The 21,398-nt window shown below is 39.5% G+C and overlaps 1 protein-coding gene across 2 annotated transcripts in view; it reads right to left on the minus strand.

Annotated features, from left to right (window-relative positions):
- The window catches only part of FBXW7 (F-box and WD repeat domain containing 7), a 157,496-nt gene that overhangs the window by 131,614 nt on the left and 4,484 nt on the right, over nucleotides 1-21,398 (minus strand). Inside the window, exon 1 of one of the 2 annotated variants that reach the window (XM_048943051.1) lies at nucleotides 10,098-10,116. The exons of the other annotated variant lie outside the window; for it this stretch is intronic. The gene's annotated coding sequence lies outside the window, so the exon portion shown is untranslated. Of the gene's footprint in view, nucleotides 1-10,097; nucleotides 10,117-21,398 lie in introns of those variants that run through there. 2 annotated transcript variants of the gene reach the window in all.

Genomic DNA, 21,398 nt, shown 5'->3' on the forward strand with positions numbered 1-21,398 from the left:
AGAAATAAATGGCTTTCTTGCTTTTAAACATCAGTCAGTAATACTTAGTATTTAAAAGTCCTTCTCATATTTCTTACACAAATTTGTCATTGCTTTCTTTTACCACAGAAGATTAACAAGATCATAAAATAAACTATTACTGGTCTTATTCCTGCAATGATTGACCACTGATCACCAAAATAAGACGACAACATAGAAGTTTTTTGAGAATGTGTAAACAGCATTTCTGCCAGAGGGAAAAGGAAGCAGTGATACACACATCACTAGCAATGCTCAAGCCCCAAGTTTTATTATACCACAGAGAATAGGGGCTATGTACATCCTCACAGAGCCAGAAGGCTTCTCCTGTGCTGCACATGTACACTGAAGCAGAGATTAGCATTTCACACAAAACAAAAAAACAGGATGCAGGGTATTTTTAATACATATGTTTGGCACCTGGGTACTTGTCTCTCCACTCAGTCCTCCAGCACTCAAGTTGTGGTACTTACAGTGATTGTAGAGTCAAATTTTAATTCTACCCACAGAAGGACCAAAAAAAGAAAAAAAAAAAGAATTACTCAGACTTCAGTGATCCCAGGAGGTCTTTAATTCAACCTTCTATTCAAATCACAGCCAATACTGAATTCCAACCAAATTGCTTGGGCTTTTGTCCAGTCAGGTCTTGAAAATCTCTAAGGACATAGGAGATGTTTGCATTTTGTAGTACAAGATCTACATATAGATCCTTACCAGTTTAAGACTTACGAAACAGAGAATACCATAAGCAGAACCAAAACAGAACTCAATAAATGCAAATGCAACAGCCTGTGTAATTAGAAATGCAGGATTTCTAAGTTGTATAGATTGCCACAAAGCCAAAGAGAGTTGGTACCAATAGTGTCATGCCACTTCCTACACTGACTCCTTCAAGTATTGCCCAAACATTCTGGAAATAGATTGATATACAAGAAAAGAAAATATTAAAAAAATATACCAGCATGCAGCAATAGTTTGAGTGGATACAGCAAGAGCATCTGTGAAGATGTGATAAAAGGATGCTGCAGCAGTCACGATGCCAGACGATGAGAGCTGTGATGAGAGGTTTAACTGTGTGGATACAACAAGAATCTCTCAGATTTTCTGCAGGAGCAGCCAGGATGATGGCACGTGCAAGACAACAACAGCAGTTACTCTATCTGTAGAGATGCTATTTTTCAAACTTGTATTGAGACAACATGAAGGAATGCTGAAGGAGGGAGCACACCTCATCGATGTTCCCGTGTGCTGGGCTGCTACAAACGTACAGGCAGTTCCTTACTCCTGCCCTATCACTCAGGCACAGCGTCCTACAAAGGCAGGAGCGGGGATGACGGTTCTTCACAGGACAGCGCTCGGTCTGGCAGCGCCTTACGGGAACTGCGACAGACCTACCACTGGGGGGAGCTGCGGCCACACGCGATTCCAAATCGTCGCTCTCCCTCCGGAGAGGTGAACTGGACGCCGCTTAGCGCCGGTCACCAACCTGTGCCCTTCTTGTCCCTCGCCGAGGTACTTCTCAGCCTCCCAGTACAACTATTCCCAGCCTTGCTACCTCCTCACACCTTCCGCGCTCTCACGTGCTGCGACGCGCCGGTGCCGCACCTCAGGAGACGGGCGGGAACGCGGGAGCACCGTCTGCTCAGCAGCGGCCTCCGGCAGACCTGTCACACAGCTGGGGTTCAAAGCCAGGGTAGCTTCTTGAAACAGAACTCACTTGGTTTTGAAGAACTGATTTAAATAACAACAATTCACTATAAACATCAATAGCACTATTCAAGTTAGCAGAGCTAACTTCAGAACCCAGTATTTGCAAGTATCTACAGGAACGTCTGCTGGTTTTTCTCCTCCTTCATCAGCTCACTACATAGCATCTTGCCAATCAATTTCACTACTGGCATACGACAGAACAAGGAAGAGGCTGGAGAAGAAGTTATGCAATTTTTTTTATTTTTTTTTTTAACTAACCATTACCAAAAGGTCACAAGACAACTATTGCAAAACTTAGGAAGAATGGATGATAAACTCAAATATCAAAATTAAATTGCTTTACAAAGACTCTTCTATTACCCAAGTCACAGTTGACACTGCTTCAGAAAGATCATATACAAATACAGTAGTTAACTCTCAATACAACAAAGCTAAGTTGCAAGCACAGACAGCCTCTGTGGCTGCAAAATTGTTAGCAGGAAAATTCATGTGCCATAGACTAAAAGAATGCTTAAAGTTCTATCAGAAGCAGAAGAATGTTTAAGTGCAAGACCGGTGACAGAATTAAAAAAAAAAAGTGGGCATAAGATCTGAGTTGCCTATTTTTCAGATCTTCTGATCCAAAACCCAAACTAATATGAATATCTTCATGGTATCCAAAACTTTCATCTCAGCAGTACTGGTACACATCCAAGGGGACAGACAGGAAGGGAATGAACTGTTCGAGGATTCTGCTGTCAAGATGACCTAGGATTCAGCTGGAGATTTAGAGCTGAATCTGAGTTATTAGCAGTGTCTTTTTTTCATTTTCTAAAAAGACGAAGAAATGAGACTGCTGAATAATTCCTGTGCATTTTCTGAAATTTTAGATCAAAGTGGATGTTAATTACTAGAGAGGGTAACCAAGACAAGAAAGGGAACACTGATATACACTTCCTGGTTTCATACGAAACAGTAGAAGTGCTAAGTCCCAATTAGGTCCTCAGTTACACACATACAGCCATAAAATCTTCAAATCAAAACTCAAAGGGCTTTTCCAATATAATCCAAATTAATTATTTATGGTTATATAGGTTTAATTCTACTGAAGTGAACGGAAGTCTGCATGTGCAAAATAAAATGAAGTGACTTGAGCAGCCATGAAAAGCACATGTGCCACAGCAAAAGTACATGCAAAGCTACAATGAGAATAATTTAAAGATATGTTTACAAACAGAGCAAAATTTCAGCTATAGCAAGTGTGAAAGATTAACAGTTATTTATGTTTTAATCACTAGCTGCCCAAATGAAAAATATAATGAAGGAGTGAGGCAAAAAGTACACCATTAAGTTTGTCTTGTTTGAAAGATGGAGGCTATTGAACAGACCTAAAACAAGTTAGAGATGTTGACAGGACTAGAACAACTCTGGTAGAAACATTAAGAAATAAAACAGCCTATGCATAATCTGTTTACTTTCTCTGTTTTCTATTGAAAGAATTTCCAATAGCCTCCTGATCCATCAGCCAAGGGAAAAAACTAATCAATTCTATGTATTCTTTAATCAGCTTCACACAATCAAACACAAGATGTTAAGAGGTGATTAACAAAGCATTTAATTTTGATCTTCTGGTCTCATCAAGAGGTCACTCAAGATTTGTCTGCAACTACCCATGATATCTCAGCTGCAGATAATTACACATACGCATATACGATTGAAGCTTTTCATGGTGTGGGTTTTTTTTACTTTTCTTTTTAAAGAGCTGGAGTTACAAACTTTGAAGGATACCATCTGCCATGAATAATTCATGATTATATCAAACAGCGTCAACTCACTCAATCAAACTACTCACCCAACAATTCCATTTTGCCACTGGGAGAAAGAGTAAAAAGAAAGAGTACATACAAATACCACGCCATTTACTTTTAAAACATGCTTTCAGAGAGTGTATTGAAGTTATCTTTCCTGAGACTAAGGACAAACTACAGCAGACTTAGTAATAGCTCTGTATAACAATCTTTTAGCAGCTTACACATTGAACGAGGCATGTAAAGCTAGCCAAGTTTAATCTCTATTACTGTTTTATGGTAGTACTCCCCATACCTATTTTCAAACCACAACTTACAAAGACAGAAACTCCCAGATAAATATAAATGCAGATACCTGGGAAGAAGCAGCTAAATTCATAGTAATTGCAATCTGTGTTATCAAAAGATACAGGATGCCAAATTTTCTACTGAAACTATTAATCAAAAGCCTAGCAATCCATTTCTGATATTAAATAGCAACCCTTTCTTAATTTTATGTTTATTTTGCATAAGATCAAAAAATATGGTGTCAGAGCACATCTTTAAAAATCTCTGGATTCTTTCAAATTCTTTGAATAGTCAATTTAAACTAGCAATTCTGTTTACTTACCTTATACCAGAAGACAGGATACATTTCACTTTCCAGCAGTGTCCCTGAGGTGAATAACTGTCAAGAAATTCTCCAGTATATTACAGACTCCTATCTAAGACCAAAAGGCACTCTCAGGCAGCAAACATTTTTCTTCATTAATTAGGATATGCAGCAAACAGTGAAAGACTGAGATATACTAACTAGTCTTGACCACTGTACTCTACCTGTCATTCTTCCATATACACATAACCAAGTGGATGAAAGACTTGGTCCATGTATTTAGATATACATGACTTCTCACGGATGAGAAATCAGCTGACTTTGAAACTACTCTGAAGGAGAAGATGTCTTGGGCGCTCATTAATTTGCAAAAAGCCATACAATGTGCAATACTCTCGTAAACTGAAAGAAATAACACGTTCAGACTGAGATCTAAATCTGTGTAGGTGCCAAGATGCGCAGGCAGTATTGCTAAATTAACTTTTAAGAGCTTTCATTTCTGTAACCATCTAAAAAAATATTTTTATGATTTTAGGATTTAGGAAGAAAATAATACATCCACTATGTTAACCCTTATATTTTAACTGGGTAAAGCACTACCTTTCTAATCCATGCCAATAATTTCAATAATCTGAGGTTTCATTATACGCCTCAAAAAAGAGAAAGAGACAAAGTCTTGCTAGGATATAAGTGTAATGCTATAATGAGATGGAAAGTGCAGTGATAATAGCGAGGTGGCAAAGACTCAGGCTACAGCAGATGAGGACAAGCACAAATACAGCAGCTGTAGACACAGAAACAAAGGAAATAAAGCTGCTTACCTTTGGAAGGCCTCAGGTAGGCAGGGATATCCAGCAAGACACCCTCACCTCCACTGCCAGCCATTAAATGAGGTCCAGGAAGGGATGGATCTTGCCTCCATCCCTTCTGCTCACTCAGGTACATTGCATGCACCTGAGCTCCCCTGGGTTGGCCCACCAGGTGCTCAATCTCTGCTTCAGGCCATGACTTAACATTTCCATTACAGTAAGCAAATCCAGTCAAAGAAACAAGATCGATGAAGACAACAGGCACCTTTCAGCCTCTAATGACCTTCAGTCTCTAATGACCTTACCTGATTCCCATAACTGAGATATGATGATTATTTCTAACTTCGCTATCAGTTCAAGTTTAGTTCTTAGGTTAATGAGAAATAATGGAAAGCCTGTTTGCTTTTATACTTCCAATTCCAGTAACAAAATTTTATATCTGTCTTTATAAAAATATCAGCAGTCAGAGCAAACAGAGAAGAATACTTAAATGGAATACAGTACTCTCTCACCTACCAACCACCACACAGATAGAGAAGTACAAGAATAAAGGGTAAAAATGAAACTGACTTAAAATAAACTCATTAGCTGTGTATTTATTTTTAAGGAAAAAGATAGCTGAAGTAGAATTGTAGAAAAAAACCTAATCGGAGGAACCTTTCCAAAAAAAATAAAGCATGTCATTCATACATATTCCCTAGGTCGAAACAAAAGAAAAAAGCAAATACTTCCTAATGTTAGATCCTTCTGCTGGCTGCTGCTGAAGTTCACACAATGGTTACGCAAAGATCTGCAAAATCCAAATTTAGGAGAAACAATGTATCACCCAGCTGATGAGCACCAGAAGCAGATCCAAATGCTTTAGAAAGCTATGTCCTCCAAGACATGGGTTGTTCCTGCACCTTGCCTCAATTGCTCATGAACTGCAATTCTACCCCCACCAAGCACAAAGATCCCACACTCTGCAGTGTTAGCAGGAGCATCTCTAACACAGATTATTTTTAGAAGCCACCAGACTACAGTCAGCAAAGACTGGAATGAGGGGCTACAGGCCAGAACACAGGATTTGCCTACTACCTCCTGCTCTGTAACCTGGAGATGGATGCCAAGCTCCTTGTGCCATTTGCTGCCACCTAACGCATCAACTTGAAAGGACTTGCACTTGCCAGAGTAATTTTTGTCCCTCCCTCTCACTTTTGTTCAAGATCTCCTAGATGATTACAGCAGTTTTTCTGACTTCTGTTGCCAATTCCAAGCAGACCACACTTCATGGGTTACACTCTGGTGATGTTTACAAACTTCTCTTTGCAGTCCATAGACTATTTTACAGACAATTTAAGGCTATGATTGTATCACAGGATGGCAGCTGCCCAAGCCAAAGTTTAGGCCTATAATTCAGAGGTCTTAACCTAAACATGTTCAATACCTCTTTCCAATTCGTTTGGCCCACAGGAACTCATGTGTGTCTGAGTACCAAGTGGTTCCTAGACTTGTACATCTACCCCTGAAAGCACAGTACCATTACTCACATCTAAATCACACTCTGAAAATTAGAGTAAAGCACTAGTTCATTCAACAGTAATTCTAAGAAAACTTTCAAGCATTAAAAATTAATGCCGTCTTGTCTGTTTTCTGAAATTAATTTCAGACTTAAGAAACAAGTAGCATTCTCAAATCATGAATGAATATTCTCTTACAGAGAGCGATTTACAAAATCCAGACAGGGCATTTAACAATTCTTAGGAGTCAAGCCATCTTCAAAAGAAAGTTAGGCACTAACAATTGCAGAGGAAGATTCACCGAGGTCTTAGTTTATTTTGAAGGAAAGAAAATTGTGCTATACTGGCAATAACATATCAGAATGAGAACTTCTAACGATGCATGTCAGGATACCCTTGGAGGAACCAAACTGTCAATGGAACTTTCAGTAAATATTTGTCAATGTTAGTAAGAAAACTGCCCGGAGACACCATGGATGCCCCATCCATGGAGGTGCTTAAAGCCAGGTTGTATGGGGCACTGAGCAATCTGATCCAGTACTTGATCTAGCGGCTGGCAGCTCTGCCTGTGGCTGAGGGGTTGGAATATAATGATCCTCGGGTTCCCTTACAACCTAAGCCATTGCATAGTTCTATGAAGAACAGATGCATTCCTCCTTTTTGTTTTATTTTCAAGACCTGAAAATTCACATGCAGAATATGCCACCCTTTCTTCAGTCACAGCTACAAACAGCTCATACGCATTCTTTTCAATCTGGAGCAACTTCAATTCAAGCATGTTATTATATACAAGTTATGTGGAAACTTCACCACTAGACATATCTATGCCATGTTTAATTTCAGAAGAGCCTTGCACGTCTGCATGCATTATCAGAAGAGCGCTACCTGTACTGCACTAGAATTGTACACTGGGACTGACATGGTACCAAAGCTGAAGGGCCACCAGCCATTTAGCAAGTGATATTTAATGCAGCACACAGACCAAGCGTACAGATATAAACATAAACACAGTTATCCTCGTATTCGTAACAGCTGAAGTATATAGAACAACTTTTAGGGGAGGAGAAGTGAATTGTTTGGTTTCTTGGTGTGATCTTTTTCCTTGAGGAGCAAGGGAAGAGAAGGAAGGTACTTGCTTATCTCTGTTACTGGGAAACTTCAGTGTGCAAATCTCTCATACGGAAACACATGAAGAAACGCAAACGTGAAGCTATTCAAGAGCTCTATCCTATTTTTACCATAACTATTGCTCACAGTGCACTATAAAGACAGTCTTTTTCTTCTCTCTGCCTTCAACCCCTCAAATAAATCCCCTTTATTGGATTATGGATTAATGCAGCAACTATAGCAGTAAGCCGTTTCCATGAGAGTGAAAAAAACATAAGATGTGGACCATTAAGCAGAGGAGCTTTTCATTTCAAGTCCGTGGGTCTGTCTTGGGTATTTTGTACATTACAGGAAAACATTATATTTCACTAAGTGGGTTTTGAACAATACATACAGGACAGATTTAGCACCTGCTAAAACACTCCCACAAGCATTAAAGTAATTAATGTAACTCCCTGTTTCTATTAAAACATCTCATGTCCAGCAAAATTAATTGCAACTTATTTAAGTCACAGCTCCCACTAAACAATGAACACATATTAATGGCAACATTACCTCAAGAATACCCTAGAAGTTACAGACTGCCACTTGAACAGAGTGTGCTGAGCTACTGCTGCTGCTTCTTTTCCACAAAGAAATAAACCAATATTATCATCATCATAGACTGCGACCCCCTCCAAAACAAATCAAAGCATGCTCAAGAGTGTTGACCCAACTGCATCAAAACATTTTGCAGATGTGGCTAAGTGTTGTTATTTTACAGAAGATGATGCATAGAAAGAGTAATATTATGCTCTTAAATAAAAGAGACATCAGTGGTAGAAGCTAAAAATAAGAAATGTGGATGGAGCATGGCATGATAGCCGGGAAAACTATAAGTTCACCCCAAAGCACTGATGAAAAAAAAAGGCCACTACATGAGTTAAAAATAACTTACGATTAGTGAGGGAGTGATGAAGACAGAAGCCCTAGGTCAACGGAATAAGCCAGAGACTCCCTTAAGATAGTACTAGACTCAACTACGTAATTCAAGCCATGTTAACATTCTGCACAAATTAAATTCAATTGAGCTTTCTACATCAGCAACTTTGATTGGAACAGCATTAAAAGCACAGGTGCTGTCAAGTTAAAAAAAACACACCTTCATTAGCCAAACTGATGCACCTGACAAGATCACGCGTGGAAAACCTCAAGATCTCAAAAAGGTAAAGAACCACTCTTGCCCCTGGGTGGTCAGTAAACTATGATATGGAGAAAGATTTCTCAAGGATAATGGAAAAATAATACCTGTGATATATCAACGAGTTAAAGAGTTCACCACACTGCACAAAACAAATCTCTTCAGCCCACGACAGGTGGCAGAATCCCATATTTGAAAGATCCATATTTATCTTCTGAAGGTCTTCTTAGGCTTACTTTGGTAAAAACCACCTACCAAGTTCATCTTGATTCACGGTGCGCCTGCAAGGTCCTTTCCCATCCATAGATGTGAATTCACTCTAGTGCATAGCCTTCCCTTTACTTCCATAAGAATGCCTAGTGAACTCAAAGGAGTACCTACATTCTGGTGTGAAATCCACAGATTTAGTTGACTGTACTGGGGAGCAGAGTAAATGTTTACTATAGGATGGTAAAGTTTCATTAGTATGTAAGCTTCCCATCCCTTGCTCTGCAGGGCCCAGATGCAGGGTCACTTTCAGAAATTTTGGTTCTGATAATAACCTTGAAGGTAATTAGGGGAGAGAATCAGAGTGAAAATTCTTCCACATTTTCCAGTATAAGCTAGTAACGTCTAATCATTTGTCATACAGATTTCAAGGTAAAATGTTAAGCCACTGCTGGGACTTTTCTTGCAATAGGTTTCTATGTAACATTCAAAAATGTTATTGAAGATAGTATTTTATTCTTCTGAAGACATAGTCTTCTCACGTACACATCTTTTTGTTATTTAAGACAAACAAGAAATGCACTCTCCCTGCTGAAGATTCTGTACTGCATACAGCTGCTGATTTAAAGGAAAAAAAAGTCACTGAAGAAAGAAGGCACATGTAAATGTAGTTAGTGAACTAATAAACATTTACTGACACGGGTATTTAGGAACTTGACACTAATGAAGAAATATATGATGAAAAAGCTAACTACAGCAGAGTTCTGGACAGAACTGCAATTGCACTTTGTTTACTTATTTCTACCATCTTTCAGGGTAAACTGCACCACTTTCCCTGGACACATACAGCTGGCATCAGTTCTGATCACACACACAAGTTACACATGGTCCAAACATCACAGTATCAACACAACCTCAAAACCAGTTCCCAACAACAACCTACTCCAACATAAGTTTCCATGTATTAAGAGGAAGGATTAAGTAGTATAATAATTTATAACACAACCTCCTCCATTTCACTACTTAATTCTTGAGACATTTAAGACTTTATGAATGTGCTGCTAACTGCAGCTTCTGAAATGCATTTCCATGTTGACTGCTCTCATACAATTTTCATAGTACCCACTAAGCCACCAAAAACCTTGTACGCTTTAATTTGTTCTAAACAGCTCTTCAGGCATAACTTACTTTTCAGGTGCATATGTGGGTGAGCTGAGGTAGAGGACTCGGTGGTAAGCGGTTGCTGTGGAACCTCTGTGACTGCCTGCCAGACACACGTGCTAATACAGCCTCTGAAGGGGGAGCTTCTTCAAAATTAGCTCAATTTTTTTCTAGATTGCAAAGAAAACAATTGTTTTGAAGACATACAAAACTACTGAGGCATTAAAAAGTATAATAAGAGTGGGAAAGCAGAACTGGTAAACTGGGAGAAAAAGAAAAAAAAGATGTAGCCAGAAGGAAATACAGAGATTTCACTAAGAATATAACAAATGCAATAGAGGGCAAAACAAATCTCCTAGCACATGCAGAAAGACCACAGAAACAAAGATGAAAAATGAGGGAAGTAATAAACAAGACACTTAGGAAAGAAGACACCGCTTGGTGTGGTGGCAGCGAAGAATTCTTGTCATTTTCCTCACAGAAAGGGAAAAATGAAAGTTTCCTTGATGTACAAATATGCAGGTTTCACATAAACAATCTTCTGATGCTACAAGATTCCAAAGAAAATACAGTTTGAGGAAGTAAAAAGTTACTTCCTCTAAATAGCACCAAGATACAGCAGCTAACCAGAACATAGCAAGTAGTTCCTCTCCAAACAGACCGGGTGACGCAGTACACACAGCGTACTTGTTTTTCCTCCGTCTCATTCCTAACTTGAAGTTTATAAGGAACAATTGCCTCAAAAACAAGATCTAGATACATTTATGCAAGAGCAATTTCTTAGTTTGACATAGTCTTCCCCCAGGTAAACGGTCATAGGGAAAACTTGCTTCCTAGAGAAATTGAGAACAGATAAGGGCATGAATCTGCTTCCTAAAAGTAGGGATTTAAACACCCTATTGTAATACAAATAGAAACCACTGCAAACTAGGCCCAACATGTCATAACCACCCTAAACATAAAACAGGATCCCTACAACAAGTCTCCAAGCAGAACCCAAGTGTTAAATAAATCCCAGCGGCTGCTCCTACCAAATGTAGGCACTGCAGTGCAAACCTATAAGCCAGAAAGTGTACAAGAACCTCAGAGAACAATAAATTATTCTTGTCGAGTACACTCATTAAAAAGAAAATACTTAATCCTTTTAATCGTGATTATAACTTCACGTGTTCCATAATGTAAATACACTCAGCAAACCTATCTGAATCCCCAGCTTCAATGTGAATGCCATTCTGGTTACAGGAAGATGAGCATCTTCTGCAAGTAAAATGTTTCTAAAACAATCTCGTAAAGCGCAAACTTGGGGATGCAATGCCAACCTGCCTGATTTAGCATCTTTCCATTACCTAGGCATCAACTTCAGGAAATAATTGCCTTTAACATATGTTTAAAGAACCTAACAAATTTCCTCTGTCTTACTCATACAGCCATGAAGAAAAAAAGAAATTATTTGTTCATTTAACCAAATTCTTAGGGACTACTTCAAGAGATAAAATATGGTCATTTAATCAAAGGCTATGGTTAAGTCACATGTTAAACATTTGACAAACAAACCAAGCAATCAATATGGGAGGGAAAAAAAATCTAAAAAATATTTCTTTCTGTAAGCTAACACACCTTCCATTCAGGTTTAAACTAATACCTGCTTGATATGCTTCCTTACAGCTACAATAAAAATTCCTTCTTACTTCATACACCAGTTCCATGAAAAACAGCCTTCACAAAGTCAGTCTCAGGTTTTCTTGTTTCAGGCAGTTCACTGTACTGAGCCGCCCCGCGAGAAAAAGAACAGCAGAGGCACACTGTCTCTTGGTTTTTGTGTTGCTGAACTCAAGTCAGAAAACTGCTTTCCAATTTTTCCCTGCACACTTTTCTTCTTCACAAAAAACTTTTTATTGTGCTTTAACAGAAGGTCAATGGCTATCACTTCTCTACTCCGGCACAATGGTGAATTGAAACAAGAACCCATAGCTGGTTGGGCCGACAAAGCAACCAGTATGTCTAAGCCAATAAAGCGATTTGTTCATTAAAGCTACTAATAAAGCAACCTTTTGTTAGTCTATGAAACATCAGAAACCTCATAGAATTCATTTAACTATGCTTAAAAAAAAAAAAAAAACCCTCATACTCAGAAGTCCTAGGATCTGTCATCTTGTCCATTTCCTTACAGTGATGACACAAAACCCCTCCACACTAACTTTCTAAGTGCAGTAACAGCAGCACCAAGTTCCATGCCTTTTTTTTTTTTTTTTTTTTTTTTTTTTACAAACAGAAAAAGCTTAGGGTCCCTAGTCAAGGTATTCCCCCTCCCTCACACCACCAAAACCTCTAAATTTATAATACTCATGATTTATTTAAAGCTTCCTATGCTATGTTGATAAACCTACTGTAATCAACACAAGCATTGTAATTCTGGATTGAAAAAACAAGGGACACACTCAGCTTAAATCCAAAGACTCATTTGGATTTCACGAACAGAAGACACAGGAAGAAGCACTTGTGTCCCTGGCTCTCAATTAAACTGAAGTCAAGTTTGAACTTAATTCCTTGGTGCTCAGCAGCTTTTACTGTTCTCAATAACCAGCTGCAACGTAACTACAGCCAAACCTTTTCCAAGCAAGACCCTCAACTTGCCCTAATAAATTTAGCAACACAGTATCAGCAACCCTTTATGAGAATTTAAGTGAAGTTTCCTCCCTCACTCGCAATTTCTAAACTTGCTTCATTAACAAGTCAGCTCCATTGGTTTGCAATTAGTCAGGGACAAAAGAAAAACAAAAAAGCAACTTCTCATCCAGTCACCATCAGCTAGGCAAAAAAAAAAAAGTCATTAACCCTTCTAAACTGCTATCCTTAGAATAAGTGAAATTAATTTTTACCAACAGTGAAATATCGCAGCAGTATAAAACATTAACGCAGATAAAACAAAACAAGATCCAGGGGGTTAAAAAATGTCTATCCATTATTACTCATTCTTAGGGCAGCACCGTGCCTACTGTCCTAGCAGCAAGCCTCTGCAGGAGCAACCTTAAGTCACTCTCATGCTACAGTATCTCACCTGCTTCTCTGTCAAGCATAACGACAATTACCTGTTGTAACATACAGGACTACTCGAGTGAGAACAAATCAAGCAAGTTTAAAAGCTTCATCTTCTGCAATTTCACAGGGACAAGATTCTGATTTGTTACTCTGAACGGAGCATTCGAGTTCTCAGCAAAAGTTCTTGTAACAGAATGATAATAAAACATTTGTCCCCACAGAGATACCTACAATTAGTCAAGGTTCTGTCCTTGGATGTTCAGAAAAAATCATCTCTATTTACAAAATAAACAAGCACGCTATCTAGAAAAGTGATAGCATCCTTCCCCCCTACACTGTGACTCTCCACAGCAAGCCACGAGAGTATATCCTTCTTCTGGAATTAAGTGCTTACTCTAACAATAACACTCCAGTAGCTTGTGAAACTTCTCAATTAAACAGTTGTCAAACAGCCTGATAAGGCACAGAAAGACAACTGATAGCTGAAACCACTAGTCATACAACAAGTTCTGCAGCCCTCCAAGCTGCTGCCAAACAAAACATTCATCAGTAAGTAGTCAAGAAGCCAAAAAGTACCATTGTACTTGATAGCAAAAGTGAAGAGCAGGTAATTTTACTTAATTTTAACATTTCAACCATTAAATTCTTCACTTAAAGCTCTTCCTGGACTTTGGAGTCTTCTGGGTGTTACTGCACTGCTGCAACGCACTGGCGAAGAGAACAGCAACACAACATTGACCACAGAGACAGACTCTAGGAGTTAACACCACACTCCTCTTATTCTCTACTCGAAAATAAATTGGCACGACTTCTATAAAGTGATTAAAAGTAAGTTCACATATAATGCTGGCTTAATTAAGTTATGAATCCCCATTGTGCTAATTCTCCCAGCCCGTGCCTGACCAAGCCTTTCAAAAAAGTTTTACACTTACACATTCATCTGGGCTTGAAAAGCTTCACACAAAAATGAGGCCTCCATAACACAATGTGCTGCCTGGTATTTGTCATCAATTGCACTTTCCAGCGTGCTAAAGTTGCAAAATTAATCCTCCACTTCATTTCAGTTATGCTCCCCAAACAGTGCAAAGTCACTGGAATTTATGTTCGTAAGTGACCTAAGCGTACTTGAAAGCCCTGCTCTTCAGAGATCAACGTCATGCTCTTCCAAACAAATAAATGCAAGCTTGGACTAATGAAAAGCTCCTAGTACTTTTTATTGTCAGTGAAAAACTGACAATCAATTTTGTTCTGAAGCAACATAAGTATGTCACTAAGAAGTTCGACAAACATCTGTAACTCACAATACAGCCAACATTTATGCTCACATTCAGCTTTCCACAGCTATTCCTATGACACAACGCAAGTCCACAGTTCAACGACTGCAGGATCAGACCTGAATTTAACTGAACTACGTTTACCTGCATTTAACAAAATACTCACAATACAGGTTATGGCAGCGATAAAAAGTTCAACCAGAGTTAAAATGCATCACAGGCATCGTCAGATTTGTTCGTGATAGCAATCAGTTATGACGATAAAAAAAAACATAAGCTTATGATTTAAAAGCCTTTAAAAAGTTGCTGTTACAATACAAACCATTAACATGCTATTAAGACTTCAAGATATAACTTAGAAGGGCTGAACATTTGTTTACTTTGCCTGGTTCAACTGTTGTAATGCTAACATAGGAAATTACTTATTTCAGAAATACCTTGCTGTGCTTTTTATATGTTATAATTTTTATCTAACATTATTTCATATACACACACACAAACATAATCTATACCATCAAGACACAAAGGAGTTCCTGTGATGTTCTTTACCCAGGAACAGCTCTACAGGAATTGCAGTTTCCTTGAAACACAGCCAAGAATCCCTCCTTACTTTGATACCCGTCATTTCCACAGGGCCAAGCAGTTCTTCAGGAAACATCCCCCACAGCTTAAACTTCAGCTCAAGCTGCCGTTCCTAGGACTGATGTCTATCTTAAAGCACCAGTAAGCAGTGGTCCTTTTCAGCAAGAAAATAAAGCGTGAGAAAATAAATACAGAAATGCGCCTTTTTGTGGATGTACACTACTTCAGCAAAATGACTTCAGTACAGAAGAAAACACATGTGAAGGACGGTCTCTTCCAGACCAAAGACCAATTTCAAGGGACTATCGTAGAGGCAAGAGATGTGAAAAACAAGGGATAGGAGCCAACTGCAACAACTTAATGAAGCTAGTAGGAGCCACGCTCGAACTAAAAGCACTGCCAAGGCAGTAGCTAGCACACCTGCAGAATTTGTTGCAGAATGAAGAACTGGGCAAGTTCAAAGAAGAGAAATTGATCAAGCTTTTCTGAAGCAACAGAAACCATCCCTTCTCAGAGACGTCCGGAGCTGAATGCAGCTCAAGTATAAAAAGTATCAAACACCATAAAAAAGACTTCCCTACGCATCCACATAGGAATATTTTTGAGATGGGCCACTTACAAATTGGGGAACTTCTGGGTTCCTATACAAGGCTAGAAGGAATTTCAGCATGATTCATTATGGAGGGACTTCTCAGCTCACGTTTGTTCCCCATCAACTGCAGCACACCTTGATGTCTTTCTCTCATCTCCATCCAAGACTTCCTAAATACTAAATTCAAAGGCTAAAACAGCGTACCTGAGCAGACATGTTTTTAAACTGTCAACATTTAACTAGTTGATTTAGGGAGTGGAATATTGCTCATAAACTTCTCATTAACACCACATTTAGAGAAAAAAAAAATGAAATATATTCAGCATTTTCTCATTTTATTTTAAGTGAAGAAAAAGTAACCTGTAAGTACTACAAAGATCAAATCAACATCTTACTAAAAATATATAGTATTAGAGTGTGAGAACTGAAACAATATTTACTATTATTTTAAAGAGATGTTAAATACGATTTAGAGAAAGCTGGGCAAACAAGCCTTTCATCCATTACCAAGCTAGCTGAAGCTACTCTTTAGAGAGCATTGTTTGTAAAAGCCACACAGGTTGATATCAGAGAGTGTACAGAACACAGCTTCTGAAAAGGAAACCGTGTTTTTTTTTAGGTTAGCAGAACTTCACAACAGCAGTGAACTAAGGAGAAATAATGGGAAAAATGACTTTCAAAAACACTTCTCAGGTTGTTTTTTTTTTCCTCGAGTCTCCAAAGGTCATTAAGGAAAACGAATCTCAGAGTTCTGAGTTCGAATCTCGGGGAAAAAAAGTTGGTTTTATTTAGATGTCAACGAAGAGTCATCCAAAGGAGAAGCACTAAGTGGCCCATTACCTTACAGAAGAGCATTAACAGCCGAAAGCCTGTGTTCTGTACTAAAACTACTTCACTTGCTCATGGGCCTGCAAGTATGAAATGGTAAAAAGGCAAAAACATCCAGGCAAAATTGTTAATAATTATTAATTATTATTAAGAGAAGGGAGTATAAGGTCTTCAGGTAACATGACCAAACTAAATAAAAAGGGTGATGCCAGTGAGCCACTGACAAGGCACTGCACACCAGGGTGAACATACTGCTCACTGACTTGATGAATTTTAGCAAAACACTCAGAAAATGATGCATCTGCTTTGAGAGCCCATTAAAAAGTTCTCCAATAAAAAAAACAAAGTTGGATGTCACTTAAACAGCATCCAAAGTAGAAACTTGGTTACATGATGCAATGTCAGAAACAGCTCAAAATGCTAATTAATCCAAAACAGTTTCAAACAAAGGTGAGAGTTGAGGAAAGCCAAAAACCATCACAAAGATCAGGTGTCCTGACCCTAAATTGGAGAGGCAACAGAGAAATACAATACAGGGGGAAAACACCAATGTGGGACTTCATCTGCAGTTGTGTAATAAGAACCATTTATTCAACTAAGTTACAGAGCTAGCATTTCTAAAGTAACGTAAGACATCGCTGTGAAATTCATGATTAATACAAGATGCTTCCATAAAACAGCTATTTAGAGCCCAAAATTTGGTTCAAGGAAGAAAAAAAAAAAAAGGCAAACTAAAATCCCAAGAGATTTTTAAAAAGGGTTATATCTTATTGAATAACCTAATAAGCTCTAAAAACTTGAAGACTGACCTTGAAAAATGAGCTAATCCAAGTTTTATATGTGACAACTATTTGGTGGCACTCCAATACCAGTCCAAAAAAGCAATTCTGAAAAGGAGTGAAAGACAAAAGTTAAGTGAATTACATCAGGAAATCCTGAATCTCTTCTGGAAGTGGCAACTAACAAAGTGGCACAGAAGTTAAATTCTCAATGCTGCCATCAGTAGAATTCTTGAAAGTTGCTATTATCCTCTTTGGCAACAGCCAGCACACATACAGATAGCTCTGCTCTAGTCACAGCACATGCAGCATGTAGCCTAGCTAGCAAACTGCAAAAAACCTGGTAGGTCATATGGAGAGTGGAGCAACACTGAGGCAGCAGGATCAGAACGATCTGCAATCACAAGGTCACAGAAGCTATTAGGGCAGCAACAAGAGCTCAGTTATTGCAGGGGAGGAGCACAGCAGAAGAACGAGGATACAAACCGATAGGAAACTGGATTTTAATAGCTCTGCCGCTCAGCAATTTGTTTCCCTTGTGTTTTACAGATCTGAATACTAAAATTTCTGCATGCTGCAGCTTTGATCACTGCATTAAGTGTCGCTCTACTGAATAAAAGGATTAGTTTGTCCAGATTGGCAAAGCTGTGATCATGATATGAAGAGAACTGCAGGAAAAAAACCTTTGAAGATCAAGTGTGCATACTTAATTTTGTAGGTTGAGTTGGAGTAGTAGCTGAAGGTGGGTTTTTTTTGTCACGCACATACAGTATGAAACACACACAAGACTTCCCCAGATTACTGCATGTCTTACAAGCATTGTTAGCTACTTCCATTTGGCTTTCTGCTAAAAGGGGCAATGCCACTCAGTAGCATTCACATTGGCTGATAATCAGCTGGATTTGAGAAGTGCACAGCACAAACCACAGAACCCAGCAAAGGGTGGGGGCAGGCAGATCTGCCCTTTTGGTTGCAGCACACCTTCCGCACCCACTTCAGCAAATCAAACCACAGATGTGAGGTTTCAGGGCACAACATCTGGATGAGGAACTGCAAGATATGGTTTAGTAGCTTGCGGTAGCAAGGGTAATGAGAAGACTGTTGGACTAGATGATTTTATAGGTCATTTCCAAACTTGTGATTCTATGATTCTAAGATAACCCAGGGAATCCAGCAGGCTCCCCACCAGCTGCATCCCATGCCAGCCCCAGCACACATCCCACATCACACTATCAGTCTTTAGTTCCTTTCTCACTTCATCTTGCACTGCTGGTTTTCTACCATTTTAGTTTCCTGAATTGAATCACCAAAAGTTCAGATTAAACCCAGGACTGAGAGGATGATGGTAGGAGCAGCTTTTGGGAACCATCCTTTCCAACAACAACAGATCAAGTTAAATACACTGTGACGTGATAGCCCCTGTGAAGAACAAGTGAACATAACAAACACCTCAGGACTCCCCAACCTTTGTATGGCTGGGAAAAAATATTATGAAGAGGAAATGGTTCCAATTGTAAGTTTTCTCTGTTTTAGACTTCACCAGGTCATGCCTCATGTCAGCAATTAATTTTGTTCCCACTACACCACAGTGTAAACAAACAACAGGAGAGCGAAGGATCCAAACCTTCACATTTCTTTTGTGCCACCAAGCAAGCCTTTGTTTTTCCAGTCATTCCCAGCACCCTTCTGAAAGGTTCCCACAGCCGGTGTAAACAACACGCCAGATGAGCTGGATGACTGTGCCTACCTCCTACATCGCCTGCTCACAACCGCAGCATGCAGTCCCCCAGCCTACAGACGCACAACCACCCCCACCCTTCACGCAAGAACCCCTGCCTGTGCTCCTGAGTCAGCCGAGTGCTACCCAGTGCTCCTGCAAGGCACAGCCCAACGTCAGTGGTGCGTGAGCTGAAGTCTGACCCTCCATTTTATTTCAAGATCAGCCCACTTCTTTTCTGCTGCATATCAGGAATTACTCAGTTCCAAAATAGTTGGATATAACAGCATTCAAAGGACAAATAACAAAACGGTTTACAAGACTCACCATGGCAATAAGCTATAAAGCTAGGAATTCAACACAAAAATTGAAAAGAAACAGAACATCCTGAGAACAAAGAACTGTGAATGTCAGAGTTGTTTTGCTACAGCCAGCCATGTCTAAGAACCACTCCAGTTTTAGCACTGTCTCAGGTATGTAAAACTAAGCTAAACATCTAAATGGGCTAAGAGCTGCCACTACAAAGATAACTGATGTGGTTAATGCAAACATTTGAGTATTCCAAGTTAGAAAACACCAAGTTCAGACACCTGCCTACTATAGGACCCACGTAAGCTCACTGCCCAACTAAGACATATTTGTAGAATCTACTTCACATACATCTTCATTTTCCTGTAGACTCAACATGAAAGCACAGTTCAAATTTCTGCTGCGTAGCTACAAGGCCTGCGTGTTGTTGCCATGTTTTGTGCACAAGCTGCGGCAGCAGCTCCGTCTGTCACACAGCTGGCAATGGAAGTCCTGCCAGCTGGGAACTGAGCACGGAGTTGTGACTGCAGCCTTCTACCAAAGGTCTGTCACACAGTTAAGTATCCATCCCCTTACTGGGTACACAGAATAGCGAAACACACAGCAGGTCACCAGCCGGGGGCAGGAGGTGAAGAAAAGCATCACAGGCTAAATCACTGTCTCCTTCCCTCCTTCCCAGTGTGCAATGCACACTGAGATAGGAGAAAAGCAATTTCCAAACAGGGTGCCCCAACCAAAATGATTACTGTAAATTCCATCTTGCTAGACTACCCAATAAGGCCTGCTATCTAGGTACTTGGACAATGGCACTGTTGGTGTCATAAGCTTACTGGCAGAAAAAAAGCCAACACAGTGACTTTGCCTTACAATGACTAAAGGATGCCCTCATGATATATAAGAACTGTTATAATTGCACTCTGCAGTAAAGAAGAAGATCCCTGTCATATCAGTCATCCACCCACTCCACAGGGACACCTCAGATCTCAAGATATATTCATCAGTCCTGACAATAACAGAAGAAATTGCCATGGCAAAACTATGTTCCAAGCAACTTAGACAAGGTTATCTCCTGGATCTCAGTTTCACAGCCCACTTACACCATGTGGAAGCCCAAAAGATCTCTTGCTTTGAGTATCACTGCATGAATTAAAATAACAAAATGCAAACAAGTGAAACAGGCATACCTGGGAAACTGCACGTTTACTGACCATCTGACTCCAGCTCAAGCCACAGATAACACCAAATTGTGAAGGTACAGCATTTGATGAGGCAAGGATGTAGGCATCAGATCTACCACAGAGACTGAAAACGGTGCCAAGCTACATGGGACCACACTTGCCACAAAAGATTAGTAAAGTATTTTCAGAAAGACCAGAATCCAAAGGTGTAGGTTTGGTTACCACAATTAAGTGTCTATAACCTTGAACACTGAAGAAATTATTCTTTAAAAAAAAAAAAAAAAAAAAAACAGCTTCTCCTAGGTGATGATAAAGTTACCAACAGCACGCATCCATAAAAATGCTAGGTTTTACATTACTGGAATAGCTAGCGAGAGACTTCCCAAGCATGAACAACGCCACAATGCTGAAAGGCTTGCACTCGCCAGGGAACACACTGAGCTGCTTACTTTCCTAAAAAGGGAAGCTGGAAAAAAGCTCGAAACCTTTTCTTCCTCATTGGCGTCAGCCTCTGGTGTTTTGGGTTTATCGCTCATTCAGTAAGGCAAGCAGCTTGTCCTGAAGTAGCCTGTTCACTTCTGAAAGCGCTGCAACTGCTTTCACTCCTGCAGATCTATGAGGATGTACATTCTATCTTACACAGCTTTTCATTTTACATCGAAAAGAACATCCTCTTACACGCCGTTTGCAATGAGGCAGAATCCCTAATGAGTATAAGCAGATCCTGTATGCTACTGCAGATGTAAATGTCATATTTCATCTTAAAGAAAACATGCTAAAGATTTATCCTACAAAATGTGTGCTTCTAGAATATTCACTGGTACCCATGAGAACCCAGAACCAAGGCAGGCAATAAGGACACTCTTCCAACGAGGACAGAGTTAAGTACTTACTGTCAACAACACACACCTTGGCTTTGCAGTTCCTGTCATTCTTAAGTTCAAAGTAAAAGCCACAACCCACAACACAAAACTAAGCTGACTAACCTTAGCTGCATTAATGAGTTCAGGGATATTTCGTTCCATTTAAA

The sequence above is a fragment of the Lagopus muta genome, chromosome 4, assembly GCF_023343835.1.
Source record: "Lagopus muta isolate bLagMut1 chromosome 4, bLagMut1 primary, whole genome shotgun sequence".
Taxonomy (NCBI): Eukaryota; Metazoa; Chordata; class Aves; order Galliformes; family Phasianidae; genus Lagopus; species Lagopus muta.